At 45.9% G+C, this 20638-nt stretch overlaps 1 pseudogene; it reads right to left on the reverse strand.

The window, feature by feature from the left end:
* LOC115132642 (membrane-associated guanylate kinase, WW and PDZ domain-containing protein 3-like) overlaps positions 1-20638 on the reverse strand; it is a 304561-nt pseudogene that overhangs the window by 33394 nt on the left and 250529 nt on the right.

Genomic DNA, 20638 nt, shown 5'->3' on the forward strand with positions numbered 1-20638 from the left:
ACCGACTCTAGGGGTACTTGACCTATCCACAGGGGTACTTGAGAAGACTCATGAGACCATCGGCCTACTGGTAAAATTAACATGAAGGGGTACTTCCGGGGTACTCCGGGCAGAGCAATATTCAGTTGGTGGTACAGTAACCAAAAAAAAGGTGGGCAACCACTGGTCTACGGCAAGCCCATAAACTACTGCAAAGAGGAAGCAGTTTTGTGAAACACATCTTAGTGACACTCTTATGACTGTCTCAACTGAACACCAGAAATTACCTTGCTCAAGGCGTACACTGTCTAGTATAGACTGAGAGAAAGTGCATATTGCATAGGAGAAGCAGCTGTAATGCAGAGCTTTATAATATCATAACGGATATGTCTGTCTCACCTCCTCTGAGAACTAGCACGTTGACCTCGCTCCCCACAGGTAGGTCTTTCAGGATGTCCACCACCTGGGAGTGGCTCATTGTCTGGACGTTCTGACGGTTGATCTCCTTGATTACATCACCCTTTAGCAGGCCATGACACCACTGGGCATCCAGGATCATCTTCACCTGGGATTACATTGGTTAGGTTACATTACATTTGATTACATTATATTGGATTAGTTTAACCTACATTAAATTATATGAAAGTACATTTGTTAAATCTTTACTGTAGGCTTCCTTATATATACCATTCATCAAGTTGTTACAACACCTACTACTACATAAGGCTTTATACAGAGGTGTTCTCTAGCTCAGTGGTTTACTAACTTCTTTGACCCTCGACCTGGTTGGTTCAAAGCTTGCGACCCCCACGCACAATCACTGCGCAAATGTAGCTCGTCATTACAGCCATAAACGGTGATGCATTTTCAAAACGCAAGATATAGAAATTGAATATATAGAAACGCAGAAACACCTGCATTTTGAGATGAAAGTCATTAATGTTAGCGGTCAATACTAACTAGGGATATTATGTCACACTGTCCCTTCTGGAGTCCAGAGCAAGCAGGATCATACAGCCTACCTGTATGCAGCAGGGGTTACAGGATCATATGACCTACCTGTATGCAGCAGGGGTTACAGGATCATATGACCTACCTGTATGCAGCAGGGGTTACAGGATCATATAGCCTACCTGTATGCAGCAGGGGTTACAGGATCATATGACCTACCTGTATGCAGCAGGGGTTACAGGATCATATAGCCTACCTGTATGCAGCAGGGGTTACAGGATCATATGACCTACCTGTATGCAGCAGGGGTTACAGGATCATATGACCTACCTGTATGCAGCAGGAGTTACAGGATCATATAGCCTACCTGTATGCAGCAGGGGTTACAGGATCATATGACCTACCTGTATGCAGCAGGGGTTACAGGATCATATAGCCTACCTGTATGCAACAGGGGTTACAGGATCATAAGACCTACCTGTATGCAGCAGGGGTTACAGGATCATATGACCTACCTGTATGCAACAGGGGTTACAGGATCATATGACCTACCTGTATGCAACAGGGGTTACAGGATCATAAGACCTACCTGTATGCAGCAGGGGTTACAGGATCATATAGCCTACCTGTATGCAACAGGGGTTACAGGATCATATGACCTACCTGTATGCAACAGGGGTTACAGGATCATATGACCTACCTGTATGCAGCAGGGGTTACAGGATCATACAGCCTACCTGTACGCAGCAGGGGTTACAGGATCATATGACCTACCTGTATGCAGCAGGGGTTACAGGATCATACAGCCTACCTGTATGCAGCAGGGGTTACAGGATCATACAGCCTACCTGTATGCAACAGGGGTTACAGGATCATACAGCCTACCTGTATGCAACAGGGGTTACAGGATCATACAGCCTACCTGTATGCAGCAGGGGTTACAGGATCATATGACCTACCTGTATGCAGCAGGGGTTACAGGATCATATAGCCTACCTGTATGCAGCAGGGGTTACAGGATCATACAGCCTACCTGTATGCAGCAGGGGTTACAGGATCATACAGCCTACCTGTATGCAACAGGGGTTACAGGATCATACAGCCTACCTGTATGCAGCAGGGGTTACAGGATCATATGACCTACCTGTATGCAGCAGGGGTTACAGGATCATACAGCCTACCTGTATGCAACAGGGGTTACAGGATCATACAGCCTACCTGTATGCAGCAGGGGTTACAGGATCATACAGCCTACCTGTATGCAACAGGGGTTACAGGATCATACAGCCTACCTGTATGCAGCAGGGGTTACAGGATCATATGACCTACCTGTATGCAACAGGGGTTACAGGATCATACAGCCTACCTGTATGCAGCACGGGTTACAGGATCATACAGCCTACCTGTATGCAGCAGGGGTTACAGGATCATAAGACCTAACTGTATGTATCAGGGGTTACAGGATCATAAGACCTACCTGTATGCAGCAGGGGTTACAGGATCATACAGCCTACCTGTATGCATCAGGGGTTACAGGATCATACAGCCTACCTGTATGCAGCAGGGGTTACAGGATCATACAGCCTACCTGTATGCAACAGGGGTTACAGGATCATACAGCCTACCTGTATGCAGAAGGGGTTACAGGATCATACAGCCTACCTGTATGCAACAGGGGTTACAGGATCATACAGCCTACCTGTATGCAGCAGGGGTTACAGGATCATACAGCCTACCTGTATGCAGCAGGGGTTACAGGATCATACAGCCTACCTGTATGCAGCAGGGGTTACAGGATCATACAGCCTACCTGTATGCAGCAGGGGTTACAGGATCATACAGCCTACCTGTATCCAACAGGGGTTACAGGATCATATGACCTACCTGTATGCAGCAGGGGTTACAGGATCATAAGACCTAACTGTATGTATCAGGGGTTACAGGATCATAAGACCTACCTGTATGCAGCAGGGGTTACAGGATCATACAGCCTACCTGTATGCATCAGGGGTTACAGGATCATACAGCCTACCTGTATGCAGCAGGGGTTACAGGATCATACAGCCTACCTGTATGCAACAGGGGTTACAGGATCATACAGCCTACCTGTATGCAGAAGGGGTTACAGGATCATACAGCCTACCTGTATGCAACAGGGGTTACAGGATCATACAGCCTACCTGTATGCAGCAGGGGTTACAGGATCATACAGCCTACCTGTATGCAGCAGGGGTTACAGGATCATACAGCCTACCTGTATGCAGCAGGGGTTACAGGATCATACAGCCTACCTGTATGCAGCAGGGGTTACAGGATCATACAGCCTACCTGTATCCAACAGGGGTTACAGGATCATATGACCTACCTGTATGCAGCAGGGGTTACAGGATCATACAGCCTACCTGTATGCAACAGGGGTTACAGGATCGGATGGAAAGCGTGATCTGTCTGTAGCATTCTTCTTTCTCGTAATTCATTTGCCAGAATGTTACATCTTCATCCCATAAGTATTGAAGGTAGTGCGATGTTACAGGTATCTTTAGAGACATGCAGTGCCACCACCGAGGCATCTATATAATTATAACCCACCCAAACTAGGCCTATCTGAAGTATAAAATGATCAATGAAATCACCAGGTAGCCTATATGTGGCAAAGATGAGTCCATAGCAATGTAGGTAGGCTACTCTGTTCACTCTAAACCGGAGAAAATTAAACTAGTGCTTTCTGATCACTAACCTGGATATGTGCGCCCGCCTTTGCGCACAAATGCTGATGACTGCTCATTGGTCAACAGTCAAAACGCACAACTTTTTGGTTCTGAAGCACTAATAAGATGTTTTTGAAACAAACATTTGGTGCAATGCCATAGGCTTATGTCAGTGACAAGATCGAATAAGCAAAGGTATAAATATAAAATACAAATGGTAGGCTATATGTATGAAAATATATGTTTTTCTCCATTCAGTTTCACACTCGCAACCCGTCAAAACCTCATTGCACTATCTCACCCGACATGTGTTGATTGACAGTTTGCTGGTCCAATCAGAGGGCTGAGTGTTTCACTAGCCAATCTGTTGTTTTGCAAGCGCTATACTGTCGCTATACTGTATACCACAGATAGTGTGCAACAAAATGAGTGACAAAACGTTACAAAACCAAAGTTGAGTCCCAAGTCAGGAGGCTCCAAGTCCAAGTCAAGTCTTTATTTTCTATCGAGTCATCAAATTTGTGACTCGAGTCCAAGTCATCTGACTCGAGTCCACACCTCTGGCATTATAACACCAGTCATTCATAAGGGGGGCTATGGTAAAGTGTTACCGGAAATTCATTCAATGCATTTTACCTTCTGGCCCAGGGGGCAGTCTGCAATGGCAAAGCCGAACCCTCCTGGCCCCTTCACCAGGGGTACACCCACCAGCTCCGGCTGCAACAGCGTGAGGTCTGGACCCTCAGGGTAGTGGCGCCCCCCGTTGGACATGGCTGGGACAGCTGTTGTCTGTCAATCAATCAATAAAATCAAAATCACCCAAATCTATTTATATAGCCCCTTTTTACATCAGCAGTTTTCCCAAAGTGATTTTACAGTAACCCAGGCTAGACCCCTGAAAGCAAGCAAAAACAGAAGCACAGTGCCCAGGAAAAACTCCCTAAAAGGAAGAAACCTAGGGAGGAACTGGTTGTACTGTACCTGTCTTGGGAGGGTGCCGTCTGGACTGGTGACATAGTGTATCTCCTGGGGGTTAGAGGTCGAAAGTGAAGGGGTGGCTTCGGGGGCCAGGGCTATGTCCCACGAGGAGACGTCGTCACTCCCACTGGGGTCCACAGGGAGGGGGTAACCCCGACACAGCACCATGTCCACGTACTGGTTGACTGGGATAGACTGGAACATCTGAACCACGTCAGCATGAGTCTTCCCCAGGACACACAGTCCGTTGATGTCCACGATGACGTCACCTGGTAGAGTAGAGGGAGAGGAGAGGAAGAAGTGAGAAGGAAGTGTCAATATCAGCATTGGCAACTGTCTTTAAAATGGGAGTGTGCTGTGGTTAGTTGTGGCACTATACCCAGTCCACTAACACCAGACCCAGTCCACTAACACACAAATCAGTTTGCATAACGTTTAGCGCAGACAGTTCCCGCATGAAGGCATCATTGGTCAGGAGCTGAAATATGTTTCCTTGGAGTCTGCTCCATAAACAACTGCTTTGGGGTTGATGAATGAACAAAGAAGTAAGGTACAGCCTAACACTCTCTCCTTCCCCTCATCCTCCATCATTCCAGCTTGGGTGTATTAAGTCAGCTAGTCCCAGCCAGATCAATAAAGACTAGGAAAATGTGCTCAGCTTATCTCCAGCCAAAACAAAAACAGGAAACTAGCTGGGAACAGTGGTGTAAAGTACTTAAGTAAAAAATACTTTAAAGTACTACTGTTTGTTGGGGTATCTGTACTTTACAATTTATATTTTTGGCAACTTTTACTTCACTTAATTCCTAAACAAAAGTATAGACTTTTTACTCCATATATTTTCCCTGACACCCAAAAGTACTCGTTACATTTGGTCAGGAAAATGATCCAATTCACACACTTATCAAGAGAACATACCTGGTCATCTCTACTGCCTCTGATCTGGTGGACTCACTAAACACAAATGCTTAAATAAAGGTAAAACATTTTTTTTAAATCAGCTTGCGGGGCAGCTAAGCCCTTGTGGGGCATTTAAGCCCTGAACGATGCCTGACAGGCAGCTCTGTCTCCCAGGCTCTTTGCCACGCCCATACCACAGCCAATCGCATGTAAGCAACAATGCAGCTAACTTTGCTAGTCTTGTGAGCAAGAGCGCTGCTAGCTAGTTAGCTAGGTAGTCTCGTTAGCTAGCTAGTTTGTTTTCTATTCTGGTCGTTAGCTTGCATATCTGATTCAGTATGTGTATGATTGTAAGGGGCACATGTTTTATGGATGATATTTACATTTGAGTGGGTGAGCTCTATTCCTGACAGGCTGATCAGATTACATTTCAGGCTCAGAGCTTGATAAGATTCAATAGTAGCCTCAGAGGCTGATAAGTCAGGATTCTGCCTTGTAGTTTCATAGATGGGTTAGATAGATAAGGCACCCTCATCTGTTTGCTCCATGGTTGCGAGCGCATCGTTTCTGTTGCTATACAACCAACACGTCTATAGGTAAAGTTCATTGCCGGCAGATTAGCAGCCAATGCATTATGTATATGATCAAGAGAGGGTGCGCTTTACTCCTGGCAAGCTGATCAGATTCAATTGCCGCCTCAGAGGCTGATAAGTCAGGATGCAGCCTTGTAGGCTGTCTGCAAGGAGCCTTACATACGAAATAGCCTACAAGTCAGCCTCCTGATTTACAAGCCTCTGAGGCTGCTATTGAATCTGACCAGCTGCCAAGAATAGAGCTCACCCACTCTGGATGATATGCATCAGCCTATAAAGCACTGACAGCTAATCTGCCTGCAAGGAGCTTTACCATTGAAACAGCCTACAAGGCAGCATCCTGACACCAGCCTCTGAGGCTATTGAATCTGATCAGCCTGCCTGGAATAGAGCTCACCCCCTGGATCAGATATGCATCTGCCTATAAAGCAATTTGACAGCTAGTCTGTCTTCGAGGAGCCTTACCTATGAAACAGCCTATGAGGCAGCATCCTGATTTATCAGATCCTGAGACAAAAATGTAATCTGATCAACTTGTCAGGGATGGAGCTCACCCACTGTAATTGTAAATATTATCCATGAACTATATATATCGGTTATGCAAGCTAACAACCAGCATAGATAACAAGCTAGCTTGCTAGATAGCCAACAAGACTAACTAGATAACTATCCATCTCACAAGACTAGCCAAGTTAGCTGCGTTATCCTTTGCATGAGATTGACTGTGGTCTTGGCGGCAGGGTGCAGCCTGGGAGACAGTATTGCCTGTCAGACATTGTTCAGGGCTTAAAGATGCCCCAAGAGCACATTGTGATCATTGCAGCCACAGGGCTCCTTGATGAGGTGGTTATCGTGCATCTGCACAAATGAATGGATGATGCGTGCTACTTCTGATTATTTCGTGATCTCAACAAAGCAACTTTAGTTATGTAGTGATCATGAGACAAATAAGTTGTGATCTCAACATAGCGAGGAGTTTTACATTTTTCATATGTCCTCTCCATTTCAATGAGCCACTGGCAGCTATATACTAATACCGGGATGTTTATTGAAGGCCGTTTGGGCTGTGTATACTGTATGTCATACAGTTGAAGTCGGAAGTTTACATACACTTAGGTTGGCGTCATTAAAACCACTCCACAAATTTCTTGTTAACAAACTACAGTTTTGGCAAGTCGGTTAGGACATCTACTTTGTGCATGACACAAGTACTTTTTCCAACAATTGTTTACAGACAGATTATTTCGCTTATAATTCACTGTATCACAATTCCAGTGGGTCAGAAGTTTACATTCTCTAAGTTGACTGCCTTTAAACAGCTTGAAAAATTCCAGAAAATGATGTCATGGATTTAGAAGCTTCTGATAGGCTAATTGACATCATTTGAGTCAATCGGAGGTGTAGCTGTGGATATATTTCAAGGCCTACCTTCAAACTCCGTGCCTCTTTGCTTGACATCATGGCAAAACCAAAAGAAATCAGCCAAGACTTCAGAAAACATATTGTGGACCTCCACAAGTCTGGTTCATCCCTGGGAGCAATTTCCAAACGCCTGCCTGAAGGTACCACGTTCATTTGTACAAACAATAGTACGCAAGTGTAAACACCATGGGACCACGCAGCCTTCATACAGCTCAGGAAGGAGGTTCTGTCTCCTAGAGATGAACGTACTTTGGTGCTGTTAGGAATTTTATGAATAATGACTCAACAATATTTACATTTAAATAGAACTATAACTAATTAAACTCTACCCTGTTTTACGATATCTGATGAATAATGTTAGTTCCTAAGAAAGAGGTTATGTAGCATGGATAAGGGGTAATTGGAAATGATAACCATTGTGGAAGAAGGAATGTATGTGTGTGTGTCTAAAGTAGCATGATTAATTCAAATAAGACAGCGAGAGCCCCTCCAGGTTTTCCTTATCTGGAACTGTCCGCTAAGTGGTAATAAACTATGGTGAGACTTCAGGAGTTAATACAGATATAGTGTGTCAGGTATGTGCACTAGTGTGCTGGAATGAACTTTTGAACCTGCTTTGTCCTGGTCGAGAAGAGGAGGTACATTTTATAACCTATGACGTCATATTTGATATATAAACTGTTGTACAGGGTTCTATGACCAGTGCTCTCAAGAATAAATGCTATTGGCTAATTTTGGTAGACTAGTCTCTTGTCTATTTTATGCAAATACGGATCTTACAAATTCTTAGAAACAGACAGAGTGATTTTAATTGAATTGGTTAATGAACACATATAGGAATTGTAGAATTCCTTTAACAGGTGCAAAAAGTGCCAATCAATCACAGAACAACAGCAAAGGACCTTGTGAAGATGCTGGAGGAAACAGATACAAAGGTCTTTATCCACAGTAAAACAAGTTCAATATTTACATAACCTGAAAGGCTGCTCAGCAAGGAAGAAGCCACTGCTCCAAAGCCACCATAAAAAAGCCAGACTACGGTTTGCAACTGCACATGGGGACAAAGATCTTACTTTTTGGAGAAATGTTCTCTGGTCTGATTAAATAAAAATAGAACTGTTTGGCCATAATGACCATCGTTATGTTTGGAGTAAAAAGGGGGACGCTTGCAGGCCAAGAACACCATCCCAAACGTGAAGCACGGGGTGGCAGCATCATGTTGTGGGGGTGCTTTGCTGCAGGAGGGACTGGTGCACTTCACAAAATAGGTCGGAAAATTATGTGGATATATTGAAGCAACATCTCAAGACATCGGTCAGGAAGTCAAAGTTTGGTCGCAAATGGGTCTTTCAAATGGACAATGGCAAAATGGCTTAAGGACAATAAAGTCAAGGTATTGGAGTCGCCATCACAAAGCCCTGACCTCAGTCCCATCCCATTTGTGGGCAGAACTGAAAATGTGTATGTGAGCAAGGAGGCCAACAAACCTGACTCAGTTACACCAGCTCTGTCAGGAGGAATGGGCCAAAATTCACCCAACTTAATTTTTTATTTATTATGTTTTACCTTAATTTAACTAGGCAAGTCAGTTAAGAACAAATTCTTATTTTCAATGATGGCCTAGGAACAGTGGGTTAACTGCCTTGTTCAGGGGCAGAAGGACAGATTTGTACCTTGTCAGCTCGAAGATTCGATCGTGCAACCTCTCACCCTCTTACTAGTCCATCACTCTAACCACTAGGCTACGCTGCTGCCCCAAATGTGGGAAGTGTGGGAAGCTTGTGGAAGGCTTGACCCAAGTTAAACAATTTAAAGGCAATGCTACCAAATACTAATTGAGTGTTTGTAAACTTCTGACCCACTGTGAATGTGATGAAAGAAATAAAAGATGAAATAAATCATTCTCTCTACTATTATTCTGACATTTCACATTCTTAAAATAAAGTGGTGATACTAACTGACCGAAGACAGATCATTTTTACTAGGATTAAATGTCAGGAATTGTGAAAAACTGAGTTTAAATGTATTTGGCTAAGGTGTATGTAAACTTCCGACTTCAACTGTACGTGATCCAAGATATACTGTATGACCACACTTATAGATATGCATGTTCGTAATAATCATAAGCATGTAAAGAAACACAGCCAAGAGGCCTTCAGTATGAAATCTGAAATACTGCGTATAACTCCACTTCAAATCAGGGCGTTACCATAAATGTGTGTGTACAGACAATGATAAATGAACCTTGTTGATCTGTGTGCACAAGTGCGATGTGTGTGTGTTTGTGTGCGTGCGTTCCTGCGTACAAGCATCTATGTCTCCTGACCCCTCCTGTCTCAGCCTCCAGTATTTATGCTGCAGTAGTTTATGTGTCGGGGGGCTGGGGTCAGTTTGTTATATCTGGAGTACTTCTCCTGTCCTATTCGGTGTCCTATGTGAATCTAAGTGTGCGTTCTCTAATTATCTCCTTCTCTCTTTCTTTCTCTCTCTCGGAGGACCTGAGCCCTAGGACCATGCCCCAGGACTACCTGACATGATGACTCCTTGCTGTCCCCAGTCCACCTGGCCATGCTGCTGTTCCAGTTTCAACTGACCTGAGCCCTAGGACCATGCCCCAGGACTACCTGACATGATGACTCCTTGCTGTCCCCAGTCCACCTGGCCATGCTGCTGCTCCAGTTTCAACTTCCACCTGACTGTGCTGCTGCTCCAGTTTCAACTGGTCTGCCTTATTATTATTCGACCATGCTGGTCATTTATGAACATTTGAACATCTTGGCCATGTTCTGTTATAATCTCCACCCGGCACAGCCAGAAGAGGACTGGCCACCCCACATAGCCTGGTTCCTCTCTAGGTTTCTTCCTAGGTTTTGGCCTTTCTAGGGAGTTTTTCCTAGCCACCGTGCTTCTACACCTGCATTGCTTGCTGTTTGGGGTTTTAGGCTGGGTTTCTGTACAGCACTTTGAGATATCAGCTGATGTACGAAGGGCTATATAAATACATTTGATTTGATTTGATTTGATGTGTACGTCTCTGTGTGTGTGTGAGAGTGTGTTTACATGTGCGTACAACACTCACCAGAGGTCATCTTGTTGTCGTGCGCGGCGGGCCCGTCTCGGAGCACGTTCTTCACCTGGAGGAACTCGTCATGGCGGTCTCCCCCGATGATGGTGAAACCAAACCCCTGGGGGCTCTTCCTCAGATTTGTCCTCAGAATGGAGCCCTGGAGATGGGCTGGGTCCCGTACGAAACCCCTCACACCCACAACAGGCTCATCTGAAGGAGAGAGGAAGTGAGGGAAGAGGGAAGTAAGAGGGTGAGAGGGATAGAGAACAGAGCAAAGAGAAAGAAAAAAACCTTAGAGAAAGACGACTAAATACAAAAAAAGCACAACGAGAGAGAGATGCAAATTGAGGAAGTACTGTATAAGCAAATACCTCATTATTATGACTGTAATTCAGCTAATTGCTCTCAAACCTTAATGCCCCATTGAAGTATTTTACTTTACAAATTAGTGACTATTAATTATTTGTTTGTTTGTCGTATTATCATCACAAGGCCTGTCACTATTGTTCAGCTGCATTGATCTGACAGAGAAACATTTACATTTAAGTCATTTAGCAGACGCTCTTATCCAGAGCGACTTACAAATTGGTGCGTTCACCTTAAGACATCCAGTGGAACAGCCACTTTACAATAGTGCATCTAAATCTTTTAAGGGGGGGTGAGAAGGATTACTTTATCCTATCCTAGGTATTCCTGAAAGAGGTGGGGTTTCAGGTGTCTCCGGAAGGTGGTGATTGACTCCGCTGTCCTGGCGTCGTGAGGGAGTTTGTTCCACCATTGGGGGGCCAGAGCAGCGAACAGTTTTGACTGGGCTGCGCGGGAACTGTACTTCCTCAGTGGTAGGGAGGCGAGCAGGCCAGAGGTGGATGAACGCAGTGCCCTTGTTTGGGTGTAGGGCCTGAACAGAGCCTGGAGGTACTGAGGTGCCGTTCCCCTCACAGCTCCGTAGGCAAGCACCATGGTCTTGTAGCGGATGCGAGCTTCAACTGGAAGCCAGTGGAGAGAGCGGAGGAGCGGGGTGACGTGAGAGAACTTGGGAAGGTTGAACACCAGACGGGCTGCGGCGTTCTGGATGAGTTGTAGGGGTTTAATGGCACAGGCAGGGAGCCCAGCCAACAGCGAGTTGCAGTAATCCAGACGGGAGATGACAAGTGCCTGGATTAGGACCTGCGCTGCTTCCTGTGTGGGGCAGGGTCGTACTCTGCGGATGTTGTAGAGCATGAACCTACAAGAACGGGCCACCGCCTTGATGTTAGTTGAGAACGACAGGGTGTTGTCCAGGATCACGCCAAGGTTCTTAGCGCTCTGGGAGGAGGACACAATGGAGTTGTCAACCGTGATGGCGAGATCATGGAACGGGCAGTCCTTCCCGGGAGGAAGAGCAGCTCCGTCTTGCCGAGGTTCAGCTTGAGGTGGTGATCCGTCATCCACACTGATATGTCTGCCAGACATGCAGAGATGCGATTCGCCACCTGGTCATCAGAAGGGGGAAAGGAGAAGATTAATTGTGTGTCGTCTGCATAGCAATGATAGGAGAGACCATGTGAGGTTATGACAGAGCCAAGTGACTTGGTGTATAGCGAGAATAGGAGAGGGCCTAGAACAGAGCCCTGGGGACGCCAGTGGTGAGAGCGCGTGGTGAGGAGACAGATTCTCGCCACGCCACCTGGTAGGAGCGACCTGTCAGGTAGGACGCAATCCAAGCGTGGGCCGCGCCGGAGATGCCCAACTCGGAGAGGGTGGAGAGGAGGATCTGATGGTTCACAGTATCGAAGGCAGCCGATAGGTCTAGAAGGATGAGAGCAGAGGAGAGAGAGTTAGCTTTAGCAGTGCGGAGGGCCTCCGTGATACAGAGAAGAGCAGTCTCAGTTGAATGACTAGTCTTGAAACCTGACTGATTTGGATCAAGAAGGTCATTCTGAGAGAGATAGCGGGAGAGCTGGCCAAGGACGGCACGTTCAAGAGTTTTGGAGAGAAAAGAAAGAAGGGATACTGGTCTGTAGTTGTTGACATCGGAGGGATCGAGTGTAGGTTTTTCAGAAGGGGGTGCAACTCTCGCTCTCTTGAAGACAGAAGGGACGTAGCCAGCGGTCAGGGATGAGTTGATGAGCGAGGTGAGGTAAGGGAGAAGGTCTCCGGAAATGGTCTGGAGAAGAGAGGAGGAATAGGGTCAAGCGGGCAGGTTGTTGGGCGGCCGGCCATCACAAGACGCGAGATTTCATCTGGAGAGAGAGGGGAGAAAGAGGTCAGAGCACAGGGTAGGGCAGTGTGAGCAGAACCAGCGGTGTCGTTTGACTTAGCAAACGAGGATCGGATGTCGTCGACCTTCTTTTCAAAATGGTTGACGAAGTCATCTGCAGAGAGGGAGGAGGGGGGAGGGGAGGAGGATTCAGGAGGGAGGAGAAGGTGGCAAAGAGCTTCCTAGGGTTAGAGGCAGATGCTTGGACTTTAGAGTGGTAGAAAGTGGCTTTAGCAGCAGAGACAGAAGAGGAAAATGTAGAGAGGAGGGAGTGAAAGGATGCCAGGTCCGCAGGGAGGCGAGTTTTCCTCCATTTCCGCTCGGCTGCCCGGAGCCCTGTTCTGTGAAACCATGCTAGGCTAGCTGCTAGCGCTAATCCATTGATCTGACAGAGAAATCAGGCTAGGCTAGCTGCTTGCGCTAATTCACAATGAGAATCCACAATGACAGAGATTACAGTGACACGTCTATGCCGCTACACTTATTTTATTCTGATATATCCATATGGGACAACTTCAAAGAACACCTGAAGTATCGTTATTTTGTATGGTAGGTAGAGTGTATGTGTGTGTGTGTGACAGATGCACATAGGTGCAAGTTCACAGGCTGTTAGGGATCTGTCCCCTGTAACGTCACAGTGCAGGCTACCGCCACGGTGGCAGGGAGCTGACACCTACTCGTCACTCAGACTGTCACTAATTCAACCAACGCTCAAATCATACATCAAAATACAACATGGCAACAAAACATCCACATCAGCCTTATTCATTTGAAGAGCTGTCTGGTAACAAAGCACAGGCAAGAACTATGCTACTGCTGAACAGAGATACTCCTCTTTTACTTAAGCCTTCCAGTGAAAAAGACATACTGTAAAAAAAACTCACACATGACGCACAAAGCAGTGTGACAAATCCGTTTGGATATAACCTTGACATTTCAAATCTTACAGAGATGTGATAAACTTTCAAATTGAATTTGCAATGTTATGCCTGCAGGATGGTGCATGGGAATAAATGTCCAGGAGACAAACTGTGTGTGTATTTGTGTGTGTGTGTACACTGCAGGGGTACATCCACCTGAATAACCACCGCAACGCAGGGATAGAGGCAGACAGACAGCTGACCTCAAACTGCAGCTGGAGGCTCTCACCATGCGACTGAGACACAGCGGCCCTTAACTCTGCATCAGCAGAGAGAGAGGGGGGGGGGGCGCCCTTTCCTCTGCATCAGCACAGAGAGCGAGGGGGACAGAGATACCGAGAGGAGAGTGATATTGACAGCAATAGAGGAGGGAGAGGGAGCAAAGAGATATCCATGGCCCCTGTCTGACCTTGGTTTCCATTGGGTGAGTTATAGGCTGTGTCTCCTCTAGTGATTCTTCACACACTGAGGGATGGACAGTGGGGGGTGGGGGGCATCAATCTCTTTAATTGGAGTAAATATAGACACCCCCCGTCCTCCTCCACTACCCCCCACGTGTCGTGTCATGTGATTTAGATTTGCATAACTGCATTGCGCTCAGAGAAAACGGATTATGCTGAGTGTGATTAACATGACATTCTCACATACCAGCAGTTTCACTGAGCCATTTGTGTGTGAGCATATACACTGGGTGTACAAGACATTAGGAACACATGCTCTTTCCATGGCATCTTGCATATGCCGCTCTGTCATTGCTCATCCATATATTTATATGTATATATTCTTACTCCATTCCTTTACTTAGATTTGTGTGTATTAGCTAGTTGTTGTGGAATTGTTAGATTACTTGTTAGATATTACTGCACTGTCGGAATTAGAAGCACAAGCATTTCGCTACACTCGCAATAACATCTGCTAACCATGTGTATGTGACCAATACATTTTGATTTGATTTGACATAGACTGACCTATTATCCCTTGTTGACGTCACTTGTTAAATCCATTTAAATCAGTGTAGATGAAGGGGAGGAGACAGGTTAAAGAAGGATTTTTAAGCCGTCTGACAATTGAGACATGGATTGTGTATGTGTGCCATTCAGAAGGTGAATGGGCAAGACAAAATATTTAAGCGCCTTCAAACTGGGTATGGTAGTAGGTGACAGGCACACCGTTTGGTGTCAAGAACGACAACGCTGCTGTTTTTTTCACGCTCAACAGTTTCCCGTGTGTATCAAGAACGGTCCATGACCCAAAGGACATCCAGCCAACTTGACACAACTGTGGGAAGCATTGTAGTCAACATGGGCCAGCATTTCTGTGGAACGCTTTTGAGAGCTTGTAGAATCCATGCCCCAACAAATTGAGGCTGTTCTGAGGGCAAAAGGTGCAGTTCAACTCAATATTAGGAAGGTGTCCTTAATGTTTTGTACGCTCAGTGTATGTGTGTGTATGCATGTGTATGTGTCTTTCAATGTGTGTGTGTGTGTGCGGGCGTAGTCCATGTGCCAACATGCGTATGTACCATGACATGTGACATATTCCACGACAGTTCTCTGTGTGTTCTGTGCCTGACCAGATGAAGTCCTTCCATCAGAACATCAAAGGTCGCCTGTCAGAGCCTTCTCTCCACTGTGATAAGGGACTGTCCTCACATCACCAGAATGATAAGGGAACGATACAGAAGGTTGAGGGCAGGGGTCAGTGGAAGAGAGAGAGAGTATGATGCTGAGTTTTGCATCATATGAAAAATGTATTACTGTACTTTGAAAGTTATATATCTTGAAAACTTGATTGCTGACATGCAAAACATTTTGGGACTAAATCAACAATAGACTAATGAAACAAATACCAAAAGATAGTTTTGAGTGGAATTTTCCTTTAACATAGCCATGATTAAGTCATGGTAACACAAAGAGATGGTCTATTTCTCAGGCAGGCAGGCAGCTCGCTGTGATTCTTGAAAATCACATATAGAGAGGACTGTCAGTGCAGGATAATTACAGTCCCGTACAGCTACAGCACTATAGCAACATACCGCAGCCTCTTTCACTGAGAGGGAGGTCAGTCTGCCTTGTCAAAACAGCGTTTAAAACTCTACATGGCAGCACGCCCCTCTGGGATCTCTCCGATCCACTCTGCTCTGCTCGCTGTGAGACAGACCACTCATTAACAAGCACAGGGAACGTGTAGAGAGCAGAGTAGAGAGCTCTGTCAGAACAGAGAATCACTCAGGCAAAAAGTAGAGGATCTGTTAAAAGAACAGTCACAGAAACAATACCATGGGAAATAAGCTCTTTTAGCTGGACAGAAGCTGGACTAATGCGTTTGAGCCATTCACTTGTGTTGTGACAAGGTAGGGGTGGTATACAATGGACATTCGAACCGGTGGAAATCTGTCCTTTGGTCTGATAAGTCCATAGTTGACCGCTGTGTCTTTGTGAGACGCAGAGTAGGTGAACAGAGGATCTCCGCATGTGTGATTCCCACCGTGAAGAATGGAGGAGGAGGTGTGATGGTGCTTTGCTGGTGACACTGGCCGGTAATTTATTTAGAATTCAAGGTACGCTTAACCAGCATGGCTACCACAGCCTTCTGCAGTGATACGCCATCCCATCTGGTTTGTGCTTAGTGGGACTATAATTTATTTTTCAACAGGACAATGACCCAAAACACCTCCAGGCTGTGTAAGGGCTATTTGACCAAGAAGGAGAGTGATGGAGCACTGCATCAGATGACCTGGCCTCCACAATCACCCGACCTCGACCCAATTAAGATGGTTTGGGATGAATTGGACAGCAGAGTGAAGGAAAAGCAGCCAACAAATCCTCAGCATATGAGGGAACTCCTTCAAGACTGTTGGAAAAGCATCATGGTTGAGAAAATGCCAAGAGTGTGCAAAGCTGTCATCGAGGCAAAGGGTGGCTACTTTGAAGAATCTCAAATATAAAATATATATTGAATTGTTTAACACTTTGTTGGTTACTACATAATTCCATATGTGTTATTTCATAGTTGTGATGTCTTCACTACTATTCTACAATGTAGAAAATAGTGAAAATAAAGAAAAACCCTTGAATGAGTAGGTGTGTCCAAACTTTTGACTGGTACTGTAGCTAATAAAGAGGTATGTTTTATAAAGATCCTGTCGTACTGCATTTTATTATTTTGTACAAAGCATGCAAAACAAGACACCTCCAAGGACCTACCCCTCAGGAATGACACAGAGCAAAGCAGCAAAGCCTGAGGAACATGCATCCTTCCCCAATCAGTGGGTGTTTTAAGGTTACATCATAGTTTCTGTTATTGGGGTTATTGTGGTCTGCTCCAGGACAGCATTGACAGCCTACTACAGCACAGTAGGTTCCTGTGGCAGTGACAGTAAGGGCCTCCAGGCTAAAGACTTCTCTCTGAGGGGGTCTCTGGTGGTGTAGAAATCACACATACACTGTGCTTCCCCCTCCAATAGCCTCTGGATGCTAATGCTGTACCAGTCAAAATAGCAGCCTGAAGGGTGTCTGGAAGAGCTGGTACAGAGAGAGGTAGTGCTGATAGGGCCTAGGCCTTTTTGTGAGTCAGCCTCTGTGGTCAGACCATTGTCACTACCTGGTCTGACCCATGTCCAATTCTGTTCTGTGGGCAACTGGGCATCACCGAGTTGTCTCAGCAGAGAAACATCAATGGCTAGATGATCAATCCCGGTTAGAGGGAGTTAGGGGGAGTGATGAGCTCTGCAACAGACTGTTTGAAAACTGTTTTCTGTCCTTCCCAAAAGATTGAATTTGTAGATAATTGTCCATCTTTCTGGGACTCACCCACAAACAGGACCAAGCCTGGCCTACTGAAGAGTGACGACTTCATCCTAGTTGGAGGGGTGCTCTCATTTGATCTAGCAACATAGAAAGGGATTTAACTCCTCTAGATCCAAAATGAGATAAGGTGCAGGCCAGGCAGCAGGCTGTTAGTCTGCCCCTAGCACAGTCAGTGTAGTCAGCTCAGTTTTCCACATTGAGACTGTGTCTGGGACTCGATCTAGGTCGGGCAAAACTAAACATGGTGGTGTTCGCCTAAGCAGTCTCGCTGGAATGAAGACCTCCACACCCCAATGGGCTCCAGAGAGGGCAATGAGCCAAGTAAAGCCCACCCCCCGGCCAAACCCTCCCCTAACCAGGATGATGCTGGGCCAATTGTCGCCGCCCTATGAGACTTCCGGTGACAGTCGGTGGTGACACAGCCTTGGATTGAAACTGGGTCTGTATTGATGCCTCAAAAAAGCAGGATTCCCCAAGTGAAGATGGCCTTCACTTCAGCAGTGACGGTATTCATGAACTGTTTCGGCAAAAATATCATGATCATTAGAAAAATGATGGACTCCTCTCCAAAACTCAGTTGTCCTGAGACTGCACAGAACTGGTTTGTCCTCTGACAAATCAACTGTAAATTTCAGTGTTCCTCAAGGTTCCGTTTTAGGACCACTATTGTTTTCACTATATATTTTACCTCTTGGGGATGTTATTCGAAAACATAATGTTAACTTTCACTGCTATGCGGATGACACACAGCTGTACATTTCAATGAAACATGGTGAAGCCCCAAAATTGCCCTCGCTAGAAGCATGTGTTTCAGACATAAGGAAGTGGATGGCTGCAAACTTTCTACTATTAAACTCGGACAAAACAGAGATGCTTGTTCTAGGTCCCAAGAAACAAAGAGATCTTCTGTTGAATCTGACAATTAATCTTAATGGTTGTACAGTCGTCTCAAATAAAACTGTGAAGGACCTCGGCGTTACTCTGGACCCTGATCTCTCTTTTGAAGAACATATCAAGACCATTTCAAGGACAGCTTTTTTCCATCTACGTAACATTGCAAAAATCAGAAACTTTCTGTTCAAAAATGATGCAGAAAAATTAATCCATGCTTTTGTCACTTCTAGGTTAGACTACTGCAATGCTCTACTTTCCGGCTACCCAGATAATGCACTAAATAAACTTCAGTTAGTGCTAAATACGGCTGCTAGAATCCTGACTAGAACCAAAAAATTTGATCATATTACTCCAGTGCTAGCCTCTCTACACTGGCTTCCTGTCAAAGCAAGGGCTGATTTCAAGGTTTTACTGCTAACCTACAAAACATTACATGGGCTTGCTCCTACCTATCTCTCTGATTTGGTCCTGCCGTACATACCTACACGTACGCTACGGTCACAAGACGCAGGCCTCCTAATTGTCCCTAGAATTTCTAAGCAAACAGCTGGAGGCAGGGCTTTCTCCTATAGAGCTCCATTTTTATGGAACGGTCTGCCTACCCATGTCAGAGACGCAAACTCGGTCTCAACCTTTAAGTCTTTACTGAAGACTCATCTCTTCAGTGGGTCATATGATTGAGTGTAGTCTGGCCCAAGAGTGGGAAGGTGAACGGAAAGGCTCTGGAGCAACGAACCGCCCTTGCTGTCTCTGCCTGGCCGGTTCCCCTCTTTCCACTGGGATTCTCTGCCTCTAACCCTATTACAGGGGCTGGGTCACTGGCTTACTGGGGCTCTCTCATGCCGTCCCTGGAAGTGGGTTGATTCACTGTTGTGGTCATCCTGTCTGGGTTGGCACCCCCTCCCCCCCTTGGGTTGTGCAGTGGCGGAGGTTTTTGTGGGCTATACTCAGCCTTGTCTCAGGATGGTAAGTTGGTGGTTGAAGATATCCCTCTAGTGGTGTGGGGGCTGTGCTTTGGTAAAGTGGGTGGGGTTATATCCTTCCTGTTTTGCCCTGTCCGGGGGTGTCCTCGGATGGGGCCACAGTGTCTCCTGACCCCTCCTGTCTCAGCCTCCAGTATTTATGCTGCAGTAGTTTGTGTCGGGGGGCTGGGGTCAGTTTGTTATATCTGGAGTACTTCTCCTGTCCTATTCGGTGTCCTGTGTGAATCTAAGTGTGCGTTCTCTAATTATCTCCTTCTCTCTTTCTTTCTCTCTCTCGGAGGACCTGAGCCCTAGGACCATGCCCCAGGACTACCTGACATGATGACTCCTTGCTGTCCCCAGTCCACCTGGCCATGCTGCTGCTCCAGTTTCAACTGTTCTGCCTTATTATTATTCGACCATGCTGGTCATTTATGAACATTTGAACATCTTGGCCATGTTCTGTTATAATCTCCACCCGGCACAGCCAGAAGAGGACTGGCCACCCCACATATGCTCTCTCTAATTCTCTCTTTCTTTCTCTCTCTCGGAGGACCTGAGCCCTAGGACCGTGCCCCAGGACTACCTGACATGATGACTCCTTGCTGTCCCCAGTCCACCTGACTGTGCTGCTGCTCCAGTTTCAACTGTTCTGCCTTATCATTATTCGACCATGCTGGTCATTTATGAACATTTGAACATCTTGGCGATGTTCTGTTATAATCTCCACCCGGCACAGCCAGAAGAGGACTGGCCACCCCACATAGCCTGGTTCCTCTCTAGGTTTCTTCCTAGGTTTTGGCCTTTCTAGGGAGTTTTTCCTAGCCACCGTGCTTCTACACCTGCATTGCTTGCTGTTTGGGGTTTTAGGCTGGGTATCTGTACAGCACTTTGAGATATCAGCTGATGTACGAAGGGCTATATAAATAAATTGGATTTGATTTGAACTGCCAGGACCTCAGCTCAATGAAGACGCTGAAGTTTTTAAAATCCTGTATCTCTCTACACATTCACAAAAACAGTCATGGCCTCTAAACCTTCCATCTGTCTTCTGGACCCTATTCCTCCTAAACTACTGAAATAGCTACTTCCTGTGCTTGGCCCTCCTATGTTTTTATTTTTAACTTTTACCCCTTTTTCTCCCCAATTTCGTGGTATCCAATTGTTGTAGTAGCTACTATCTTGTCTCATCGCTACAACTCCCGTACGGCTCGGG

This window comes from Oncorhynchus nerka, linkage group LG7 (assembly GCF_034236695.1).
Source record: "Oncorhynchus nerka isolate Pitt River linkage group LG7, Oner_Uvic_2.0, whole genome shotgun sequence".
NCBI lineage: Eukaryota > Metazoa > Chordata > Actinopteri > Salmoniformes > Salmonidae > Oncorhynchus > Oncorhynchus nerka.